Below are 25,403 nucleotides of genomic sequence, written 5' to 3' on the forward strand. Positions count from 1 at the left end.
CTTCCCACTCTCTAATAACCTATATGGGAAAAAAAGCCGAACATGCATAGATATCTGTATGTGTATAACTGAAAATGATTCTCTATACCTACAACATACACAACATTGTATATCAATGCTACTGCCATAAAAAACTAAAATTAATCTAATTAAAGAATTGGTAATGAGACACAAGATTTGCCTGTTTGTTCTGGCACATTCCACTCTAATTTACAACCCCCAAAATGATTTCCCCTAAGGCTCTGGTTGCCGGGTTAACCAGAGTTGGGCCCGAGGAAATACTGCGCCTTATGAGCATTTCCCTCAAAAGCAACCTCCAGATGATTGCTTCTGGGCACTTAGTATTCACAAGGACTGCTGGGCTCTAAATGATACTTGCCGTCTAAAAATGTCCAGGCCTAAGTGTTCAAAAATATTTGAAAACAGGGCACACTTTCAAGAAGGCAATTTCAACAGGTAAATTCTGCTCACACTGATTATGAATAAAAATGGCCCATAAGAACATGCTCAACATAGCAATTAGCAGACACGTGCTAATCAGAACTACAACGAGGGTTCCACTTGCAAGAGTGCAACACCATCATCAAAAATCTGCAATGACTATATGGTAGAGAGGGCAGGGAGTAAAGGGAACCCTTTTATGGATGTAAATGGTAGCAGCCACTCTAGAGAACATTATGGAAGTGCCTTTAAGAGGTAAAATAGAGCTACCGTATGATCCGGCAGTACTACCCCTAAGACTATATGCGGAGAATGCCGGAATTCGAAAAGACACATGGACCCAAGCGTGCACTGTAGCACCATTTACAAGAGCCAAGACGTGGAGGCACACAAAATGTCCATGGACAGATGGATGGATAGAGAAGAAGTGGTGCCTGTACACATGGAGTATGGCTCAGCCATGAAAAAGAATGAAATAATGCCGTTTGCAGGAACATAGAGAAACCTAGAGATAATTAAACTAGTGAAGAAAGTCAGAACAAGGAAGACAAATATTAGAAGGTGTCACTTATAGGAGGAATCTTAAAATGCACATGAATAAAATAATTGAGAAATCATAAACAGTCTCAGAGACTTAAAAAAAATAAATGTTATCTAAGTTTAAAGAAGGGGGCAATTGATACATTCTGAAGATTGGATTAAGAAACACAAGCTCTTTCATATAAAATAGATAATCAACAAGGACCTATATATACCAAGGGATGTCTGTCAACACTCTGTAATAATCTATATGAAAAGAATCCAGAGATGATTAGATATGTGTGTGTGTATAAATGAGAAAGTTTGTGTACACCTACAACACAGACAACATTGCATATCAGTGTTACTCCAATGAAAAATAGAAACTAATAAAAAGAAGACCTGATGAGACACGAGCTATTGGGTGTTTGTTCTGGAAACTTCCACTCAAATTACAACCCCAAAGCAGGACTTCTACTAAGGCTCCAGGAGACGGACTAACCAGAGTTTGGCACGAAGAAATGCTGCCGTCTTGTTGACATTTCCAGCCACAGCAATCTGAAAACTATTGCTTTATTGGCGCTTAATATTCACAAGGACTGCTGGGCTCTAAATTATACCTGCCCTCAAAAAATTTCCAGTCGCAAGTAATCGAAAATAATTAAAAACAGGGCAAACTATCAAGAAGAAAATATCAACGACTATGTACAACTCACACCATTTTTTAAAAAGCACATGAAATGACGCTCATCATGGCAAATTACTAGAGACTCGCCAATCAAAACTACCAAGAGATACCCCCATGCACCAGTGAAAATGGCCATTATCTAAAAGACTACAGGCAATAAATGCTAAAGTAGGGGTTAAGTAAAGGGGACCCTCCTATGGTGCTGGTGGGATGTAATTGGTAACAGCCACTATAGAGAACACTATGGACGTGCCTTTAAAAGGTGAAAAGAGAGCTACTGTATGATCCGGCAGTCCCAGGTTTAAGAGTATATGCGTTGAAAAGCGGAATTCGAAAAGGCACGTGCACCCAAGCGTGCATTTCAGCACTATTTACAATAACCAAGGCATGGAAGCAGACAACATGTCCATCGACAGATGAATGGATAAAGAAGTGAGACATGTACACATGGAATATGACTCAGCCATGAAAAAAATGACATAATGCCTTTTGCAGTCACCTATGGACCTAGAGATAATCATAGCAGGTTTAGTAAGTCAGAAAGAGAAAGACAAATATCCTAAGATGTCACTTACAGGTAGAATCTATAAATTCCTACAAATGAACTACTTTACAGAACAGATACAGACTCACAGACTTAGAAAACCAACTTCTGATGATCAAAAAGGAAAGGTAGGGAGAGGGATAAAATAGGAGGTTGGGATTAACAGATACACACTAACATATATCAAACAGATAATCAAAAAGAACCTATAGAATAGCACAAGGAACTCTACTGAAAACACTGTAATATCCTATATGGGAAAAGAACCTGAAAAAAATACATATATGTCTATGTATAACTGAATCAAGGTTCTGGACACCTAAGATGAACACAACATCAGAAATCAACTCTACTCCAATATAAAATAAAAATGAAATTACAAAAGAAAAAAAAATGTTGGGCCTGAAGTAATGCTTCTGCCTTGTGGCCGTTACCCCGTAACACCAACTTTAAAACCTGTGCTGATGGGCGCTTAATATTCACAAGGCCTGCAGGGCTGTAAGTTAAAAAAACACCTGCCCTCAAGAAACGTCCTGGGGTAGGTCATCAAAAAAGAATTCACAGGGCAGATGTTCAAGAAGCCAGTTGAAAGAGGTAACTTTTACTCACACTCTTTTAAAAAAACATCACATGAAAAGATTTCAACATCGCTAAAGATTATAGAAGTGGAAATTAAAACTGCAAGGAGGTTATCACCTCACACCGGTCAGAATGGCCATTGTCAAAAAATCTACAAACAAGAAATGCTGGAGAGGGTGTGGAGAAAAGGGAACCCTTCTACACTGATGCTGGGAATATAAATTGGTAAAAGCCATGGTGGCAGACAGTGTGGAGGTTCCTTAAACAATTAAAAAGAGAATGAAATTACAATACTCCCTAACCCCACACACAAAAATAAACTCCAAATAAATTAAAGATCTAAAAGTAAGGACGGATACTATAAAACTCTTGAGGAAAATATAGGCAGAACACTCTTTGACAGAAATCGCAGCAAATTCTTTTATGATACACCTCCAAGAATAATGAAAAATAAAACAAAAATAAACAAATGGGACCTAATTGAACTTCAAAGTGGTTGCACAGCAAAGGAAATCATAAACAAAGAAAAAAGACAACCCTCAGAATGGGAAAAATTATTTGCAAAGGAAGATACCCACAAGGAATTCATCTCTGAAACGTACAAACAGCTCAAGCAGCTCAATATCAAAAAAACAAACAACTGAATAAAAAAATGGGCCAAGGATCTAAATGGACATTTCTCCAAAGAAGGCATACAGATGGCCAGAAAGCACATGAAAAAATGCTCAGTATCACTAATTATTAGAGAAATGCAAATCAGAAGTCCAATGAGGTATCACCTCACACTGGTCAGAAGGGCCATCGCCAACAAAAATCTACGAAGAATAAATGCTGGACCGGGCATACGGAAAAGGGAACCCTCCTACACTGTTGGTGGGGATCCAAATTGGTGGAGCCACTGTGGAGAACAGTATGGAGGTTCCTTAAAAACCAAAACATAGAGTTCCCATTGGATCCGGCAGTCCCACTCGTGGGCTTAGATCCAGAGAAAATCATAACTGGAAAGGACAAGCGTACCCCTGTTTTCAGGGCAGCACTATTTACAAGCCAAGACAGAGAAACCACCAAATTGTCCATTGACAGAAAAATGAAGGTGTTGTACAGATATGCAGTGGAATACTACTCAGTCCTGGGGGTGGGGTGGAGCCAGGATGTGGGTTCCTGGGCCTCTGACTGCAGGTGAGAGCAAGGAGGAAGACCGGTCCTGAGGGCAGAGGTTCACTGAAGTCTGTGAGCCCTGGTGCCCTGATGGGATTCATTCCCAGTGTGGTCATGAGCAGGGCCTGCAGTGGTTCTGTTTTCCACCCGGGCCCCTTTGATGAAGCCATGGCAGCACTGGGCCCAGAAGTCTCCTGGTGGTGTTTCAAACTGTCATAGCAGTTTTACAAAGGAACAAGAGAGTGAAGCTGAACCCCTGATGGCCACTCCTTTCTGGCTTTGAGTTGCTTCTCTCAGGACCGCAGTCACCTGCACATAGTCTGCTGTGACCCACCTGCTTCCGCCTGGCCTTTCCTCTTTCTCCCTGTGATGATTCCGTTGACATTTCCAGCCTGGACCCCTCTTCCAGGCCAGATGCCGCTGTCCAGCCATTGCATCCCCATCTCACCTTGGGGGCTAACAGGCCCCTCAGAGGGCTGGGATCCTGCAGCTCCCCACACCCAGGAGGTACCCACCTTCCCTGGTTGCTGAGCCCAGACACCTGCTGTAACCAAGCAGGACCCTATGGGGCCTTCCTGGGACAGACCCCTCCTTCATATCCTTTGTTGTAACTCCTCTATGAAGTACCTGGATAATAGTATCTGATGCACACTTCCCGAGTTGTTTCACAGATACTAAAACCACCACCAAATGGAAGAAATTAACAACTTGATGATCATGAACACGTAGCCCCAGAGCTACTGGTGCCTAAGACTTTATAATGTTAGCCGCCCTGTTACCTCACCATCAACCAGAGAACTGTGCACCAGCTGATCACATACCCTGCGACCCCCTTCCCTCACCCGGCCTTTAAAATTGCTTTGCTGAAACCCTTCAGGGAGTTCGGTTTTTAGAGCAAGCTACCCATCCTCCGTGTATTGGCGCTTTTACAGTTAACTCTGCACTTCCCTTCACCACAACCTGGTGTCAGTAGACTGGCTTTACCACGCATGGGTGCGTGGAACCAAGTTTGGTTTGGTAACACTGGCGCCTCCCTGGCTCCCACTCTCTTTGTGCCCCAGTGACTGTCAGCTCGTCCTCCAGAGTCTGTGGCCAGTCCCCAGGCTAGTTCCCCTCTACACCCACAGCCCTGACCCAAGCCCGATCTTGTGCCTGGTTCCTCCATCAGGCCCTGACAAAGCTCCCCACCCCTGTAACAGGGAAGAGCTAAATCAGACTCCAAGTCTGATCTCTTTCTTTGACTTTAACCTTTGCTTTTCATTGCTTTTGTTATTATAATCATACAGAATGGTCTGCCTCAGGGAACCCTGCCCCTCTGCCTGAATGTTAAACCAAAGTGCCTTTGTACATCCTGACCCTGTCCACCTGTGGATGGCTGCAAGAAAGAAGAAATTAACGCATCCCCTCCCGAGACTGGCCATTCCAGGGGACATTTGCAAATCTTACGGCCTTTTTACTTTACTTCCTCATCTCCTCCCCCTCTGTTCTATAAAAGAAACTGGCATCCAAACCCCGAGAAGTTGGTTTTTAGAGACAGTAGTCTGCCATCTTGGTCTGCCAGCTTTCCGAACAAAGTCTTATTCCCTGCCTCAACACCTCGTCTCCGATTCATTGGCCTGTTGTGTGGCGAGCTGAGCGAGCTTGGACTCAGTAACGCACTTGGCTTAGCCCGCAGGAGGCTTGCTGCTCATGGCTAGCTGGCCCCGGTCAGGGAATATTGGGGCAAGGCCCTAGCAGCTGCCAGGACAGTTTGTCCTGAGGATCTTCCCTTCAGAGTTCCCTGAAGCGGCACCAGCTACCCCAACGCTTGGCGGTTGAGGCCAGGAACTGACCAACTTCCATTTGGGGCTACGAGTTGATGGACTCACTTTGATTCTGGAGGGTAAGTCACTCCGGCGTGCACGCCGGGAACATATTCCCCCCTCAATCTGGGCTTTTCCTTTACGGGACGAGCCAGTCTGGTTGGGTACCCTGCTGCAGGGGAGAATCGTTGTTAGACTCTACCTGATTCTGGGAACCGGTTCGCTGGGAACTAGTTCGTTGGTTTTGTAGGGTAAGTCTACCTGATCTGGGAACTAGTTCTTTGGTTTTGTCTTGGTTTTTTGTGCATCAATGCTAGAGTTTGTTTGTGCCTTTTGTGTTGGAATTTGCGCCTTTTGTGTCTTGGTGTTATCAAACTTTTGAAAGTGGAAAATACTCCATCTATCCTGAAGGAGAGCCTTTTGGGGAATATATTAGATAAATGGGCAAAACATAACCGTGAGCCTATGACTAAGAAAGACACGATATACTATTGTAATAGGGTGTGGACCCAATATATGTTACGATCAGAAGAACGATGGCCCCTGAATGGCTCACTCAACTATTATACAATCTTGCAGTTAGAAATGTTCTGCAGAAGAGCAGGGAAAAGAGATAAGGTTCCCATATGTAGGAGTATTTATGCTGTTGCATCAGGGGGAAAAGGAGTTAGAGGGCTGCCCCCTTATGGTGCAGCGGTCTGAAAGGAAACACGGAGGAAAACCTGTTCTACAAGGGAAGAGGGAGAAAATGAGAGTGGGAACATGTCATTTCAAAACTTCACCCCTCGCCTCCAGCCTGTCCAGCTCCCCCAGTGGCCAAGCAGGCTGCACCGGCAGTTGTTCCACATGCTGCCAACATATTCCCCGCCTTCTGTTTCCCCTACCCATGGGGATCAAATAGAAGTTTCTATGGTAACCCCTGGGGCACAGGGACCTGGTTTAGTATCACCACGTAAGACCTGACAGGGCACCCAGTTTGGACCGGGAGCCACTTCTGCAGCAGGGCAATTTCCCTTGCTCCGATATCCTGTAAGAGGCCAGGGGACTCCCGTGGACTTGAGGCGTCCGATTCTGATTTCCCCACAGGAGCCCGGGTAACATTGACAGTGGGGAACAAGTTGATTGATTTTCTAATAGATACAGGTGATCTTAAGAGGCTTGTAAATATTAAACAAAGGGGAAACAAAGTCATCCGAGGAAAAACTTGCCTGTATCTTTGAGATAAAAATGTCCTATCTGATCTTCTCAGAAACCCTTACCTCTGCCATCTTTTTAAAATACAAATTTTTAAAAAGAAGGTAGTTATTTTTTTAAATTTTATTTTATTTATTTATTTTTATACAGCAGGTTCTTATTAGTTATCCATTTTATACACATCAGTGTATACATGTCAATGCCAATCGCCCAATTCATCACACCACCATCCCCACCCCCCTGCCACTTTCCCCCCTTGGTGTCCATACGTTTGTTCTCTACATCTGTGTCTCAATTTCTGCCCTGCAAACTGGTTCATCTGTACCATTTTTCTAGGTTCCACATACATGCGTTAATATACGATATTTGTTTTTCTGACTTACTTCACTCTGTATGACAGTCTCTAGATCCATCCACGTCTCAACAAATGACCCAATTTCATTCCTTTTTGTGGCTGAGAGTAATATTCCATTGTATATATGTACCACGACTTCTTTATCCATTCGTCTGTCGATGGGCATTTAGGTTGCTTCCGTGACCTGGCTATTGTAAATAGTGCTGCAATGAACATTGGGGTGCACGTGTCTTTTTGAATGATGGTTTTCTCTGGGTATATGCCCAGTGGTGGGATTGCTGGATCATATGGTAATTCTATTTTTAGTTTTTTTAAGGAACCTCCATACTGTTCTCCATAGTGGCTGTACCAATTTACAGTCCCACCAACAGTGCAAGAGGGTTCCCTTTTCTCCACAGAGGATACAGTAATTTAGAACTTGACTTGTTTTCCATAAATATTAGTAGAAAGGGTTTAGCCATCTAGACAAGTGAGCTTGATTTGTTCCATCTGCCAGAAAGCCAATAATCCAACCTCTTTTGTAAACTGATGGGTTTTATATTGCTGTACCTGACTCGGGGCTGAAATTTTGAAATAAGAACTATGATGTCTCTCTGTTAGTGTGTTTGATGTGTTTTTGTCTTTGGATAACATTGCTGAGGTTAATCTGTAAATGAGCTCTATTTAATTGGCTTAAAGAAAAGTAAGTGCTTACAAACCAAACAATTCTAAATACAAGAGAAATTGAGTTTCAGGTTCATGTGAACTGGGAAATATTTAGTATTAAATTAATACCTGGTATTAATGTTTAAGTTTGTTGATCTAATTAATATAGACATGTCTTTAGAGCCATCAGCATTAAGTATAGTACTTTCACTGCACCTAGGTTTAGTAAAAATTAGATAAAATCTTGTCATATCTGTTGCAAATTTGTCAGCAAGAAAAACAACTTGACATAATGAAACTTTAAAGTAAATGTAAATGAGATAAGAGCTTTTAGGTAAACTATAAAAATAATTATGTTCTGAAAATCATCTAAAATAGTTTCTCCAGATTTTGGAAACTATTACTTGCCTCTTACGTGTTACTAGAAATTAAGGTTTTTAAGAGTCGGGGATTCTAATTTAAATATATAATTAAAGTTACTAAAAATAAGACATTTCAATATTGTAGAATGTGTGTTTTCAGTGAAGAAGGTATGAGAAATGGAATTACATTTTACTGAGAAAGTTTTATACATGGTCAGGATTAACTAAATTTAGATTGAAGTTAACTAAGTAAATGGATTTTGTTAAGGTAATACAAGACTGGAATTTGATCTCTCTCTGTTAGAAGTGCTCCTTTTGATAACAGATTATGTAAGTTTCTGTGCCCTTAGGTGATCCGTATTTGTTTTCTTTTGATCCCCCCAAAAGGAGACCCCCCCCTTCCCACTCCCCTAGCCTGTGGCACCACTAACCCACTTCCTGTCTCTGTGGATTTGCCTGTTCTGGACATTTCATATAAATGGAATCATACAGTTTGTGGTTGTTCTTGGCTGAATCTTTGTGTCCCTCCAAAATTCACATGTTGAAATCCTCACCCCCAAGGTGATGCTATTAGGAGGTGGTGCCTTTGGGAAGTAATTAGGTCATGAGGGTGGAATCCCTATCATGGGATTAGTGTCCTTATAAAAGAGACCTCAGAGAGCTTCCTCACATCTTCTCCACGTGAGGACACAGGGAGAAGATGCCACATACAACCAAGAAGAGAGCCTCACCAGATAACATTCAACTCGATTCAAACTTTATATTTGATGTTTTAAAACAAGGACAAATAGGCATCGCTGTATATAATTCGAATTACTGTGGTGACAACAGTCCTCGTGCATTTACTGGCAATTCAGAAACTCTGAGCCACTTTACCAGGAGATTTGATTTTCCAAAATGTCAGAGAATTCTTGGTAAAGTTCTGAGTAACTGTGAGAACACGCTTTCCTAGAATCACATTGTTGTTCTATTCCTGCAAAATTCAGCATATCTTTTTATTTTTTTAAACCCTTCAGCATCTTCTTGCTCTTTTTTTTTTTAATTAATTAATTAATTAATTAATTAATTTATGGCTGTGTTGGGTCTTCGTTTCTGTGCGAGGGCTTTCTCTAGTTGCGGCAAGTGGGGACCACTCTTCATCGCGGTGCGCGGGCCTCTCACTATCACGGCCTCTCTTGTTGCGGAGCACAGGCTCCAGACGCGCAGGCTCAGTAATTGTGGCTCACGGGCCCAGCTGCTCCACGGCATGTGGGATCTTCCCAGACCAGGGCTCGAACCTGTGTCCCCTGCATTGACAGGCAGATTCTCAACCACTGCGCCACCAGGGAAGCCCAAATTCAGCATATCTTAAAGCCGTACAGAAATAACTTGTGTGTGACGTAGAACGGAGTCAGATTCTCGGCTCACAAAATCACAGGCAGGTCCTTCCCAGGAAGTGCGGGGGGCACAGGGCAGCCCTTCCTGCAGGAGGCCTGGCGGCTCAGGCCTCCCCCACAGTGTGCCCGAGAACCCCAACCTTTGTGTCGACCACAAAGGCACAACTCCACGTGTGCCTGGGAGAACCCAGCTGAGACCAGAGGTCCCCAAACAAGGACATGTGCCCCCCTGTCCAGGGCATGCGAGAGTGCATGGTTTGGAAGGAGTCACTTTGCAGCTGCCCCTGAAGCTGGCCTGCCTGGAGCCCCTGCGTGCAGAGCAGCTCACGTGCAGAGGGACCCTGGTGCACTCCCCTCCTCCTGGGACATTAACTCCTTAGGGCCCCATAAACGCAAGACGTCATAACTTGGCTACCATAACAAACACAACACACAGGGCTGCTTAAACAACAGACATTTATTTCTCACATTCCTGGAGGCTGGAAGTTCCAGAGCAAGGTGTCAGCAGGGCTGGTTCCTGCTGAGGCCTCTCTCCTTGGTATGTATATGGCCGTCTTCTCCCTGTGTCCTCATATGGTCATCCCTCTGTGTGTCTGTGTCCTAATCTCTTCCTATAAGGGCAGCAGTCACATTGGAGTGTAGCCCATTCTAGTGACTTCATTTTACTTTAATCACTTCTTTAAAGACCTCGTCTCCAAACACAGTCCCATTCTGAGGTCCTGGGGGTCAGGACTCAACATGTGAATTTTGAGGACACGATTCAGCCCACAGCAGGCATGCCTGTAACACAAGACTGCCTGCCTTTCCTGGCCCGGGGATGTTTGTGTTAAGGGCGAGGACAGGAGATGGGGCAGGTGGCCTCACCGGGCGGCAGGAAGTCAGCTGTGGGTGGAGTCAGGACAGTTCTGCACTCGTGCCCCGTCCATCCTCCAACCACCTGAGAACCACTGTCCCCGAGTGGGAGCCCACGAGGACAAGGTGTCCGCAGCGCTGGTGAGAGGGGTGAAAACAAAAATGTGTCACTTTTTTTTTTTTTTTGAATTTTTGAATTTTATTTTATTTATTTTTTTATACAGCAGGTTCTTATTAGTCATCAGTTTTATGCACATCAATGTATACATGTCAATCCCAATCGCCCAGTTCATCACACCACCATCCCCACCTCCCCACGGCTTTCCCCCCTTGGTGTCCATATGTTTGTTCTCTACATCTGTGTCTCAACTTCTGCCCTGCAAACTGGTTCATCTGTACCATTTTTCTAGGTTCCACATACATGTGTTAATATACGATATTTGTTTTTCTCTTTCTGACTTACTTCACTATGTAGGACAGTCTCTAGATCCATCCATGTCTCAACAAATGACCCAGTTTCATTCTTTTTTATGGCTGAGTAATATTCCATTGTATATATGTACCATGACTTCTTTATCCATTCGTCTGTCGATGGGCATTTAGGTTGCTTCCATGACCTGGGTATCGTAAATAGTGCTGCAATGAACATTGGGGTGCATGTGTCTTTTTGAATGATGGTTTTCTCTGGGTATATGCCCAGTAGTGGGATTGCTGGATCATATGGTAATTCTATTTTTAGCTTTTTAAGGAACCTCCATACTGTTCTCCATAGTGGCTGTATCAGTTTACATTCCCACCAACAGTGCAAGAGGGTTCCCTTTTCTCCACACCCTCTGCAGCATTTGTTGTTTGTAGATTTTCTGATGATGCCCATTCTAACTGGTGTGAGGTGATACCTCATTGTAGTTTTGATTTGCATTTCTCTAATAATTAGTGATGTTGAGCAGCTTTTCATGTGCTTCTTGGCCATCTGTATGCCTTCTTTGGAGAAATGTCTATTTAGGACTTCTGCCCATTTTTGGATTGGGTTGTTTGTTTCTTTAATATTGAGCTGCATGAGCTGTTTATATATTTTGGAGATTAATCCTTTGTCCGTTGATTCGTTTGCAAATATTTTCTCCCATTTTGAGGGTTGTCTTTTCGTCTTGTTTATGGTTTCCTTTGCTGTATGAAAGCTTTGAAGTTTCATTAGCTCCCATTTGTTTATTTTTGTTTTTATTTCCATTACTCTAGGAGGTGGGTCAAAAAAGATCTTGCTGTGATTTATGTCAAAGAGTGTTCTTCATATGTTTTCCTCTAAGAGTTTTATAGTATCCGGTCTTAAATTTAGGTCTCGAATCCATTTTGAGTTTATTTTTGCATATGGTGTTAGGGAGTGTTCTAATTTCATTCTTTTACATGTAGCTGTCCAGTTTTCCCAGCACCACTTATTGAAGAGACTGTCTTTTCTCCATTGTATATCCTTGCCTCCTTTGTCATAGATTAGTTGACCATACGTGCGTGGGTTTATCTCTGGGCTTTCTATCTTGTTCCATTGATCTATGTTTCTGTTTTTGTGCCAGTACCATATTGTCTTGATTACTGTAGCTTTGTAGTATAGTCTGAAGTCAGGGAGTCTGATTCCTCCCTCTCCGTTTTTTTCCCTCAAGACTACTTTGGCTATTTGGGGTCTTTTGTGTCTCCATACAATGTTTAAGACTTTTTGTTCTAGTTCCGTAAAAAATGCCATTGGTAATTTGAGAGGGATTGCATTGAATCTGTAGATTACTTTGGGTAGTATAGTCGTTTTCACAATATTGATTCTTCCAATCCAAGAACATGGTATATCTTTCCATCTGTTTGTATCACCTTTAATTTCTTTCATCAGTGTCTTATAGTTTTCTGCATACAGGTCTTTTGTCTCCCTAGGTAGGTTTATTCCTAGGTATTTTATTCTTTATGTTGCAATGGTAAATGGGAGTGTTTCCTTAATTTCTCTTTCACATTTTTCATCATTAGTGTATAGGAATGCAAGAGATTTCTGTGCATTAATTTTGTATCCTGCAACTTTACCAAATTCACTGATTAGCTCTAGTAGTTTTCTGTTGGCATTTTTAGGATTCTCTATGTATAGTATCATGTCATCTGCAAACAGTGACAGTTTTACTTCTTCTTTTCCAATTTCTATTCCTTTTATTTCTTTTTCTTCTCTGATTGCCGTGGCTAGGACTTCCAGAACTATGTTGAATAATAGTGGTGAGAGTGGACATCCTTGTCTCGTTCCTGATCTTAGAGGAAATGCTTTCAGTTTTTCACCATTGAGAATGATGTTTGCTGTGGGTTTGTCATATATGGCCTTTATTATGTTGAGGTAGGTTCCCTCTATGCCCACTTTCTGGAGAGTTTTTATCATAAATGGGTGTTGAATTTTGTCAAAAGCTTTTTCTGCATCTATTGAGATGATCATATGGTTTTTATTCTTCAGTTTGTTAATATGGTGTATCACATTGATTGATTTGCGTATATTGAAGAATCCTTGCATCCCTGGGATAAATCCCACTTGATCATGGTGTATGATCCTTTTAATGTGTTGTTGGATTCTGTTTGCTAGTATTCTGTTGAGGATTTTTGCATCTATATTCATGAGTGATATTGGTCTGTAATTTTCTTTTTTTGTAGTATCTTTGTCTGGTTTTGGTATCAGGGTGATGGTGGCCTCATAGAATGAGTTTGGGAGTGTTCCTTCCTCTGCAATTTTTTGGAAGAGTTTGAGAAGGATGGGTGTTAGCTCTTCTCTAAATGTTTGATAGAATTCACCTGTGAAGCCATCTGGTCCTGGACTTTTGTTTGTTGGAAGATTTTTAGTCATAGTTTCAATTTCATTACTTGTGATAGGTCTGTTCATATTTTCTCTTTCTTCCTGGTTCAGTCTTGGAAGGTTATACCTTTCTAAGGATTTGTCCATTTCTTCCAGGTTGTCCATTTTATTGTCATAGAGTTGCTTGTAGTAGTCTCTTAGGATGCTTTGTATTTCTGCGGTGTCTGTTGTAACTGCTCCTTTTCCATTTCTAATTTTATTGATTTGAGTCCTCTCCCTCTTGATGAGTCTGGCTAATGGTTTATCAATTTTGTTTATCTTCTCAAAGAACCAGCTTTTAGTTTTATTGATCTTTGCTGTTGTTTTCTTTGTTTCTAGTTCATTTATTTCTGCTCTGATCTTTATGATATCTTTCCTTCTACTAACTTTGGGTTTTGTTTGTTCTTCTTTCTCTAGTTCCTTTAGGTGTAAGGTTAGATTGTTTATTTGAGATTTTTCTTGTTTCTTGAGGTAAGCTTGCCTAGCTATAAACTTCCCTCTTAGAACTGCTTTTGCTGCATCCCATAGGTTTTGGATCATCGTGTTTTCATTGTCATTTGTCTTTAGGTATTTTTTCATTTCCTCTTTGATTTCTTCAGTGATCTCTTGGTTATTTAGTAACGTATTGTTTAGCCTCTATGTGTTTGTGTTTTTTACGTTTTTTTCCCTGTAATTCATTTCTAATCTCATAGCGTTGTGGTCAGAAAAGATGCTTGATATGATTTCAATTTTCTTAAATTTACTGAAGCCTGATTTTTCACCCAAAATGTGATCTATCCTGGAGAATGTTCTGTGCACACTTGAGAAGAATGTGTAATCTGCTGTTTTTGGATGCAATGTCCTATAAATATCAACTAAATCTATCTGTTCTATTGTGTCATTTAAAGCTTCTATTTCCTTATTTATTTTCATTTTGGGTGATCTGTCTATTGGTGTAAGTGAGGTGTTAACGTCTCCCACTATTACTGTGTTACTGTCGATTTCCTCTTTTATAGCTGTTAGCAGTTGCCTTATGTATTGAGGTGCTCCTCTGTTGGGTGCATATATATTTATAATTGCTATATATTCTTCTTGGATTGATCCCTTGATCATTATGTAGTGTCCTTCCTTGTCTCTTGTAACATTCTTTACTTTAAAGTCTATTTTATCTGACATGAGTATTGCTACTCCAGCTTTCTTTTGATTTCCACTTGCATGGAATATCTTTTTCCATCCCCTCACTTTCAGTCTGTATGTGTCTCTAGGTCTGAAGTGGGTCTCTTGTAGACAGCATACATATGGGTCTTGTTTTTGTATCCATTCAGCAGCCTTTGTGTTTTGGTTGGAGCATTTAATCCATTCATGTTTAAGGTAATTATCGCTATGTATGTTCCTTTGACCATTTTCTAATTGTTTTGGGTTTGTTTTTGTAGGTCCTTTTCTTCTCTTGTGTTTCCCACTTAGAGAAGTTCCTTTAGCATTTGTTGTAGAGCTGGTTTGGTGGTGCTGAATTCTCTTAGCTTTTGCTTGTCTGTAAAGCTTTTGATTTCTCCATCAAATCTGAGTGAGATCCTTGCCAGGTAGAGTAATCTTGGTTGTAAGTTCTTCCCTTTCATCACTTTAAGTATATCATGCCACTCCCTTCTGGCTTGTAGAGTTTCTGCTGAGAAATCAGCTGTTAACCTTATGGGAGTTACTTTGTATGTTATTTGTCGTTTTTCCCTTGCTGCTTTCAATAATTTTTTTTGTCTTTAATTTTTGCCAGTTTGATTGCTATGTGTCTCGGCGTGTTTCTCCTTTGGTTTATCCTGTATGGGACTCGCTGCTCTTCCTGGACTTGGGTGGCTATTTCCTTTCCCATATTAGGGAAGTTTTCAACTATAATCTCTTCAAATATTTTCTCTGGTCCTTTCTCTCTCTCTTCTCCTTCTGGGACCTCTATAATGTGAATGTTGTTGCATTTAATGTTGTCCCAGAGGTCTCTGAGGCTGTCTTCATTTCTTATCATTCTTTTTTCTTTATTCTGTTCTGCAGCAGTGAATTCCACCATTCTGTCTTCCAGGTCACTTATCTGTTCTTCTGTCTCAGTTATTCTGCTATTGATTCCTTCTAGTGTGGTTTTCATTTCAGTTATTGTATTGTTCATCTCTGTTTTTTTGTTCTTTAATTCTTCTAGGTCTTTGTTAAACATTTCTTGCATCTTCTCGGTCTTTGCCTCCATTCTTTTTCCGAGGTCCTGGATTATCTTCACTATCATTATTCTGAATTCTTTTCCTGGAAGGTTGCCTATCTTCACTTCATTTAGTTGTTTTTCTGGGGTTTTATCTTGTTACTTCATCTGGTACATAGCCCTCTGCCTTTTCATCTTGTCTGTCTTTCTCTGAATGTGGTTTTTGTTCCACAGGCTGCAGGATTGTAGTTCTTCTTGCTTCTGCTGTCTGCCCTCTAGTGGATGAGGCTATCTAAGAGGCTTGTGTAAGTTTCCTGATGGGAGGGACTTATGGTGGGTAGAGCTGACTGTTGCTCTGGTGGGCAGAGCTCAGTAAAACTTTAATCCGCTTGACTGCTGATGGGTGGGGCTGGGTTCCCTCCCTGTTGGTTGTTTGGCCTGAGGCAACCCAACACTGGAACCTACCTGGGCTCTTTGGTGCGGCTAATGACAGACTGTGGGAGGGCTTACGCCTAGGAGTACTTCCCAGAACTTCCGCTGCCAGTGTCCTTGTCCCCATGGTGAGCCGCAGCCACCCCCTGCCTCTTCAGGAGACCCTCCAACACTAGCAGGTAGGTCTGGTTTAGTCTCCCCTGAGGTCACTGCTCCTTCCCCTGGGTCCCAATGCGCACACTACTTTGTGTGTGCCCTCCAAGAGTGGAGTCTCTGTTTCCCCCAGTCCTGTCAAAGTCCTGCAATCAAATCCCACTAGGCTTCAAAGTCTGATTCTCTAGGAATTCCTCCTCCCATTGCCGGACCCCCAGGTTGGGAAGCCTGACGTGGGGCTCAGAACCTTCACTCCAGTGGGTGGACTTCTGTGGTATAAGTGTTCTCCAGTCTGTGAGTCACCCACCCAGTAGTTATGGGATTTGAGTTTACTGTGATTGCGCCCCTCCTACCGTCTCATTGTGGCTTCTCCTTTGTCTTTGGATGTGGGGTATCTTTTTTGGTGAGTTCCAGTGTCTTCCTGTCGATGATTGTCCTGCAGCTAGTTGTGATTCTGGTGTTCTCGCAAGAGGGAGTGAGAGCACGTCCTTCTACTCCGCCATCTTATCTGCTTCATCAAAAATGTGTCACTTTTTAAATACAAGTAGTTCTTTTCAGCTTTTCTCTACGTGAAAGGAAAGATCCCGGGAAGGTCAGGACAGAATGATGTTTTAAGGCAAGGCAAGAGAAATTTAAAACATAAACTTTTTCTCTGCCTTTTGGCCTCCTCCCTCCCCACTAGTGTGCATGTGCCTCTGCATTATGTGTTCACCTGACCTCCCTAATGGCAGAAATATCTGCTCAGCCACAGAAATCAATTTTTCTCCTTCTGGCGACAGCCATGTAACTCCTTAGAAGATAACATTCCTTTCCTTATCCTGTAAGGGGTCATGATGACCCACCACTCACCTTGTACATGCAGATGTCTGGTGGGCCACTATATCATTTCCCTTAAATAGAATGGTTGGTGCAGAACAGACCGATCAGATGACCTGGGGAGATACTGGGCTGCACTTAAAGAAGTTCTTAGCTTAAATACTTATTTATGACCTTATTAATGTCACTAGCTATATTACTTGTATTCTGCCCACTTTACAAGATTTTTGTTTCTTGCATTACCAAATGTGTGACTGAGCCTCCGCTAAAAATAGTGATGAGTAGGTGATCTAAAACAATTGTCAAATACATAGTTCTATAAGATCAGTGATTGTAATAGTGTAACTCAGATATGGGAAGAAGCCACAAGAGGGAACCATTGCCTGGACCATAACAGACTAGTAGGACAGGCAGCCCAGAGGCTTTGGGCTACTGTTAACAGGGCCTGGTCCAGTAGCAGCACATTGAGTGGCCTATCAAGGAAATCCTCGCCTGACCTGGGAATGAGCATTCCTAGCACTGTGGGATAAATTGGTCATGAAATGCCTCCTAAACCTTGGTCAAAATTAAGACCAAAAGGGAGGGGATTGTAACATAAAGAAGGTTGCCCACCATCCAGTTCTACAAGAATTAAGTCATCAACCACCACAGTCGCTGACTTACAGGACACCCTGAAAGGAATTCAGGGCGAAGATCAGGATGAGGCACTTTACCTCAATAAAGCTGTTAAAATATCCCAGAGTTTTAGGTAATAATGCATCATTGCATGCTCAGCGGCTTAATGAGAAATGGCGTTTTGATCTCTCTTGTTTTTGTGACTTAAATAGGAACCGTGTTCACCCCAGCTCCATTTTATTCTGATCTCAGCAGGGCTGCTTTCAGGGATGCGTTCTGCAGTTTGCCTCTCACCGGTTTGGTGAGCCTCCTCTCAACAAAAACATACACATTTTTCTTGCAGTGAACATTGAAATGAGTCTTGACTATCAGAGAATCCAACCAGGCTGGTGGGCCAAGCAGGGAGGATGGACACGCCAATCATCTTCCACAAGCAGAATAAGCTAAATATGCAGATTTGAAGAAAATGCACTTAAAGCACATCCTGCAGTAAGAGCCCTTTATTAAAATAAAATACCACATGCCCAAAGACGGAATAAGATGGACAGTGTTGCAGCTTTCCTGGGCCATCAGGTTAAGCAGGACTTTCTCAGTGAAAGAGTAGCTGATCAAATCGACAGTTGCTCAGTTGCTGAGCCTGGTGAAGCCTTTGTCCTGCTTCCCAGACACTGAAAAAGGATTCTCATAAATCCTCTTGAAAGTTTCCCATGGTTTGCTTTCAACAAGAGTGAAAGAAAAGCTAATCACATTGTCAGCTGGTAGGTTGCCAAACCTTTTGTGTAATATTTGGGTATGTAATTGGGAAGGAATTGAAAGAATACTTTTTTTTTTTTTAAGGTTTGTTTTTTTTTTGATGAAAGTTCATAATAATGCAATTGACAAGAAAATTTAGTTATTTCTGAGATATACATTTTAAAGTAATAACTAGAATTATGACTTATAACATTATACCAGAACATATAAGATTTTTAGAAATTTCATGTAATGTCTGGAACATTTATATTAACATATTTCCATACAAATAACCCAAAGAAAGTTTAGTATTAGTTGTTTTTTTTGTTTGTTTGTTTTTTTATACTGCAGGTTCTTATTAGTCATCAATTTTATACACATCAGTGTATACATGTCAATGCCAATCGCCCAATTCAGCACACCACCATCCCCACCCCACCACGGTTTTCCCCCCTTGGTGTCCATACGTTTGTTCTCTACATCTGTGTCTCAACTTCTGCCCTGCAAACTGGTTCATCTGTACCATTTTTCTAGGTTCCACATACATGCGTTAATATACGATATTTGTTTTTCTCTTTCTGACTTACTTCACTCTGTATGACAGTCTCTAGATCCATCCACATCTCTACAAATGACCCAATTTCATTCCTTTTTATGGCTGGAAGCCTGGGAGGCTGGAATCAGGCCACTCCTTGTCTGTCCCTGCAGGAGACGGGGCTGCACTACAAGAAGTTCCTGGCTCACCCCTGGTTCCTGACCATCACGTGGCCAGAGAAATTGGTAACATTTTTGTTTTGCCTGTTGAAATGTTTAATGACAAAAATTTTGTTCAGTTTCCTGATGTGGGTGAAGGGTGGAGCCTGATGTGATTTATTCTCCAAGAAATGTACATCCTAGTTCACACACGGGGGTGAGCACCCTGTCCAAAGATGAGAGACCCCATGTCTGTGACCGGTACCTCCTAGGAGATCAGCCCTAAGCTAGTTTAAACCTGATCAAGTTCTGTCTACATGGTAGATTTAGACCTCTCCATGTCCTGTCTACTGATTATGTTTAGAGCTGACCACATGCTCTCTGTAATAAGAACATGTAGACCTGACCGTGTTCTGTGTACGTAGGACTGTGGGGACCTGGGTAGAGACCTGGCCTGGCCTCAGTACTGGGAGCTTCGTGGGGGATGTGGAGACTTGGGTAGAGCTCCGGCCTGGTCTCAGTACTGGAAAACTCCATGCCTGCATCTGAATGTCAGTGCTTAGATGTCTGGGGTCTGGAGCTGAAGTGGGCTTGTCTAGGTAACAGCCTCTGTTCTGAGTGTGGTTACCTAACCCTCCCAGGGGTCAGTGCTGTGGTCGGGGCCTCAGTCTTTATCCCTGCAAGGTTCACCTTCCCTGGGGCTCGTGGAGAATCCTCAGGTGGGCTACCTGGAAATTATTCCAATTTACCAGCACATGCATGGTGAACAGGGAGGCAGGTTTACCTGGTGAATTGATTGCAGGTTACACGGATCAGGCAAAAGGCTGATGGGCAACAGGTGAGGCAGCTGCTGTGATCTCCTTCCGGTCTACCGTCCCTACTCAGCAGAGACCAGAGCTGCCCCTTGTCTTTCAGCCCTGCTGTCCTGTGAGTTCTCTCCACACATCAGTGAGACAAGAAAGGACTGAGCCTGCCAGAACCAATGTAGTGTGTTCAACTCTAGCATGAAAGCTTTAAAAGCAGTTAAAATCACACAGAACCAAAGTGAAAAGAGGAGGACTTGTCTGGGACAAGTATGGGGAGAGGAGACCAACCCTACATTTCTTTCTGCCATCCCAGGAGGTCCCAGGAACCCAGCTTGTTTCCACATTAGGGGGCCAACCAGCAGAGCCATGGTGTCCTGACCAAGGGGACGTATGACCCCAGGTGCAAGGTCTGGGAGGGTGTTCACCTGGTGAGTGTGGACGTGTGACGCCAGATGCAGGGTCTGGGGAGGTGGGGTCACCTGGTGAGTGTGGACCTGTGACCCCAGGTGTTGGGGGTCTGGGGAGGTGGGGTCACTCTGGTGAGTGAGAATGTGTGACCCCAGATGCAGGGTCTGGGGAGATGAGGTCACTGCGGTGAGTGTGGATGTGTGACCCCAGGTGTATGGTGTGGGGATTGTGCCGGTCACACCCCATCTGCATGGGTCGGGATCACGTGTACGGGGAGACCCCATATCTGCTCTTTTCCTGCAGTGTTTCTTGTCCTCTCTGAGATTTCCAACATCTGAATTGAGGGTGTTGCCCTGATTAACCTGTGGTTCCTTTTCTTCTCTTAATCTTGTCACATTCATATGAGGTCAGGCACATTTGAGTGGGTAGCTGCTCTGTGTTCTGGTGAGTCACAACACTTGGTGGTATCATATTAATATCATAGCATATCATATATCTAACCCATGGGGGTCACCACTGTCTGGGTTCCCCTGGGTTCCCCTGGACAGAGCTCAGGTGAGCACAGACTAGCCCCCCTAAGAATGGTCTCCCATGTGCCATGTGCCATGATGGCCCCTGAGGTGGGGGACTGTGCTTGGGTCTCCCACATTTGTGATGAAGGGGAGTCGAAATGGAATCTCAATTAACAAGACATTATTTTAAGAATTTATTTTAAATGAAATAAAACACACGTCACATACCCTTTACCATCATCACCATTTTAAGTGCACGTTTCTGAGGCCTCAGATATATTCACCTTCTCATGGAGCCATCACCACCATCCCTAGAACTTGTCATCTTATAAAACCAAAATTCCACAACCATGAAAGTCTCACTCCCCATCCCCTTCCACTGCCCCTGGCACCAATGTCCACTTTGGTCCCTGAGTTGTCGACTCCAGGGCCCCCATTGGAGTGGAATCCTGCAGTGTTTGCTGACGGGTCATTTTGGAAGAGCTGACTTTCAATCTGAAGCTCTGCCTGTTTGCATCTGAAGAATCTGCATTTAGGGAGAGGATGTATGAGGAAGGGGGTGTATGCGGGACAAAGGTGTCCGGGGTGCAGGTGAGCCAGGACCTGACCAGCTGCCTGTTGGGTCCTCTGGTCTCATCTGCATCATCACTGTCTCCTCTGGCATCCCTGGGGTGTTGTTGTCTGAGTGAGATTCCCCTGGTGCCCCTACTCTCCTCCCCTCTTCCTGCTGGTTGGGGAGGGGGCTGCTTGCTGGGTGGTCTCTACTCCTGCGGCAGGAAGGACCTTGCAGCATGGACCTGCAGAGTGTGGGATGTGGTCCCAAGAGCATGGGCCCCATGTAGGACACAGCACTGGGGCATCACAAGTGGTAGGGCTGCCTCATCACTGACAGGGAATGTTGCCAAGATCCCCCTCGGGAGGGCGTGGTGGGTGGCCTGGGACCCCAGAGACCCCATTCCTATCCTGGAGCTTGGAGGGTGCATCCCTCGTGGGCTCCAGATTCAACCCATGTCTCAGCCGTATCCCTCTGTCCTGTCTCTGAACTCAGGAAAACGACCTCTACTGGTCATTGCCCACAGCATAGGCCTGGTCTTTTGGTATAAGGATTCTTTAATTTAGGCGTCCTGGGATAGCAGCTCTTCTTAGGCCTAAAGAAGGAAAAGCTCAGGAGTGTAAAACATTTTCAGATGAAACTAATATTCAATGACGTATCTCTATACTACTCGGTTGTTGACTTCTATTAGTCATAATTCTCCTGGTTTTATATCTGATGTGGGGATTATAGAGGAGCCAACATTTAAATATTCATAATCTGTGTATTCGTAGCTTCAGTATCAGTGCTGACGCATAGTTTTTATGGTTCGGGAGGAGTTATTGATTTCATGGATCATGTAAAGGATTCACAGTGATGATAGGGCAATTAAGATTATAATAATGGCTAGTAAATTGTTCACATTTTCTCTACCTGTGCATCTATTTTATGTATATGAGTCAGTTTAGTTGTCAATAGTAGTGAAGTAATATAGAGGACTAGATAACTTATTATAAAAATGGTTATGAATGTATGATTATGAAAAAGTTAAAGTTCTTCCATAATCGGTGATGTTGCATCTTGAGAGCCTAGATGAAATGGATATGCCTTAGTGATATACAGGATTTTAGCCTGTGATTTAACTTTGACAAAGTTACATCACTTTTTACTTTTATCTCGTTTATTGAGAAAGAGATAATGGTTATGGTGTTGGCTTGAAACTGGTTGAAAAGGACTTGAGTCCTTCCTTCCTTATTTTACATTTCCATAGGTAGGATCTTCAAACATAGGATATGGTGGAGGGCATCCGTGTAACCATTCTGGGTTAGTAGCAGTTTCCACTGCTAAGACTTCTTGTTTAGACACAAATGCTTTTCAAAATATGAAGATTATTAGCATTACTGCTGCTACTGAGATGAATGAGCCTAAAGACAAAATATTTCATGTTGTGTGTGCCTCAGGGTACTCAGACTAACGTAGTGACATCCCTGAGAGGCCACGAAAGTGCTGCAGGAAGTCATATTTACTACTACAAATATACTTGTGAAGTGAATTTTTGCTCATGCTGAGTTAACTGTATAACCTGAGAATATTGGAAATCAGGGTAGGAAGCCTCCTATAACAGTGAAGACTGCTCCCATGGACATTAGGTAATTGAAGTGTGCTACTACATAGTATGTATTGTGGAGGAAACCACCTACTGTAAAAAAGAAAAATAAAGCCTAAAGCTATAATATAGTGGAAGGTCATATAATATTACCTCCATGAAGAGTTGCTAATCATCTAAATACTTTTATTCCTGTAGGGATAGAAATAATTATGGAAGCTGATGCAAAGTATGCTCATGAGTCGACAGCTGTTCTGGTAAACATATGATGGGTCCACAAGATAAATCCTAAAAAGCCAGTGGACATAACTCATACTATTCCCAAATAGCTGAAAGGCACTTTTTGTCCTAAATAGTATGTAATGTTATGTGAGATTATAACAAACCCTGGTAGGCTATGAATACAGACTTCGGGGTAACTAAAGAATCAAAATAGGTGTTGTTATAGGACTGTGTCTCCTCCTGCAGGGTCAAAGAAAGTAGTGTTTAGATTTCTGTCTCTTAACAGTATGGCGATTCTGGCTGCTTGGACTGAGAGTGATAATTATAGTAATATGGCTATAGTTGGGACAGATTAAACAAATAATGGTGTTTTGGTATTGGGATATGACTGCTGGTTTTATATTAAAGGCTATAGTAATAAAAATAATAGCACCAACAATTGAAGAGACACCTGCTAAATGTAAGGAGAAAACAGTTAGGTCGACAGAGGCTCCTGTGTGGGCCAGATTGCTGGCTAGAGCTGAATATACGGTTCCACTGGTACCAGAACCAGCTTCAACTACTGGTGATATGAGCAGGAGTAAGAATGATGGGGGAAGTAGTCAAAAGTTTATGATTTATTCAGGGAAATGCTCTATCAGGTGCCCCAGTTATTTGTGGGACAAGTCAGTTTTCAAACCCTGCAATCATAATGGGTACAACTATAAAGAAAATTATTACAAGTGCAGGGACTGTTATGACTACCTTACAGATTTGGGCATCTCCAAGTAGCGCTCCAGGTTAGCATAGCTCATCCTGGATTAATAGACTTAAGGTGCTGCCTGCTACTCCAGCTCAAGCACCAAACAGTAAATATAAAATGCCGATATCTTTGTGATTTGTTGAAGATAATCAGCAGTTTATGAACAGAGGTAAAATGACTGAGCTAGCATTAGACTGTAAATCTAAAGACAGAGATTGAGCCCTCTTTTTAGCAAACCCTGTGGTGAATCAACAAATTGAATTGTAACTTCAGAGAGAAGCAACTTCAATTCTGCCGGTGATTTTCCTGCTTTTTTTTTTTTTTTTCTTCTTTCTTGAAGGTGGGAGAAGTAGATTGAAGCCAGTTGACTAGAGGATTTACCTGTTATATAAAAATAAAATAAGTCGGGTAGGGATGTCCCTGTAAATCTCCATGAAACAAATGTTACTCTCTGTTCTACAAGAAAGGGGAAGGTCCCAAGGCGCAGTTTTCACCCTTCGAGGTCCAGGCCTGGCTGAGAGAAGGGGGTCCCTGCTCCGGGGGCGGGAGGGGGGGGTTACCCTGCCCCAGAGCGTTCGTCCTGCACCCAGTCTGGGTCCTCCCGCCAGTGCCCAGGCCCGGCTGAAGAGGCAGATCTCAGATGGTGGCTCCCTCAGGGCCGGGTCCCCAGACCCTAACCCAGCCGTCATTGCTGAGGGAGCCAGGCACCCAGGACCCAGCTGGCCCTCAGGCTCCTCAGGCCGCCCAAACGGTGCAGGCCAGGTCCCCCAGACTGTGTCCCATGCAGCCTGCCGCTGCCGTTAGGTCGCAGAGGCAGGGATGGGGGAGAGGTTGGTTCACTGCTGCCTCAGACCCGGCCAGTGGGCGTCGTGGCGAGGGCTCTGGAGCCCTGCAGGACACACCCCCAGCCTGTTCCCTGGGCCCCCAGCTCACCCGCCAGCCCGAGGCCTGGGAGCTGGAGGGCCCCAGGGAGAAGGCTGGGATCTGCCTCTTACCTCACTCTCCACCTGACGAGCACCACTCCCCCGACCATTGGCTCAATGCCCCCCTAAGTGTCGCTCATTGACAGTTGCTCACTTGGGGGCGGGGCCCACTATAGCGCCGACCAATGGCTGAATGGGGCCCTCTGTGGTACTGACCAATGGCTGAGCAGGACCTCTAACGCAGCTCTAACCCTCTGCATTAATGGTCTCCTGGTAACCGTTGCCTGTTAAGGGGGTGCTGTGTAAGGGCGCACAGCAATGGCCCAGTGCTAAGGGCTGCGCCCTGCAGCGCTCTATTATACCTGCACCAGCTGAAAATGTGAGTGGGCTTTGATTCAAGAGGGAGGGACTCCCTTCTCCAAAGAATTGCATGGAGATGTGGGGTCTGTAGATGGGCAGGGCTGGCAGAACCCTGGATCGCACTCATTTGATGGTTCGTGCTGAGGGCAGAGGTCCAAGGGCTTCTCCTGGAAAAGAGGAAAGGAGTCCAAGAGAGCTGCGGACGGGGCTGTGGTGTGAGGAGCATCCGGGAGGTCAGAGGTCAGAGTCAGCCCCCAAGAGAGTCCACACCCGTCCCCGCTCCATCCCAGCCCTGCCTCCACCCCCGATTCTGGGACCCAGAACACAAGGTGTGGAGAGCATCGTGGTCAC

General features: G+C 43.5%; 1 protein-coding gene across 1 annotated transcript in view; it reads left to right on the forward strand.

Moving 5' to 3' along the window:
- Positions 1-25,403, forward strand: part of LOC309635886 (uncharacterized protein) — a 141,466-nt gene that overhangs the window by 31,004 nt on the left and 85,059 nt on the right. The window contains exon 5 of the mRNA XM_082407736.1: positions 18,957-19,925. The gene's annotated coding sequence lies outside the window, so the exon portion shown is untranslated. The remainder of the gene's footprint in view (positions 1-18,956; positions 19,926-25,403) is intronic.

The sequence above is a fragment of the Balaenoptera borealis genome, assembly GCF_965194805.1.
Source record: "Balaenoptera borealis genome assembly, chromosome: 10".
In the NCBI taxonomy this organism is placed as follows: domain Eukaryota; kingdom Metazoa; phylum Chordata; class Mammalia; order Artiodactyla; family Balaenopteridae; genus Balaenoptera; species Balaenoptera borealis.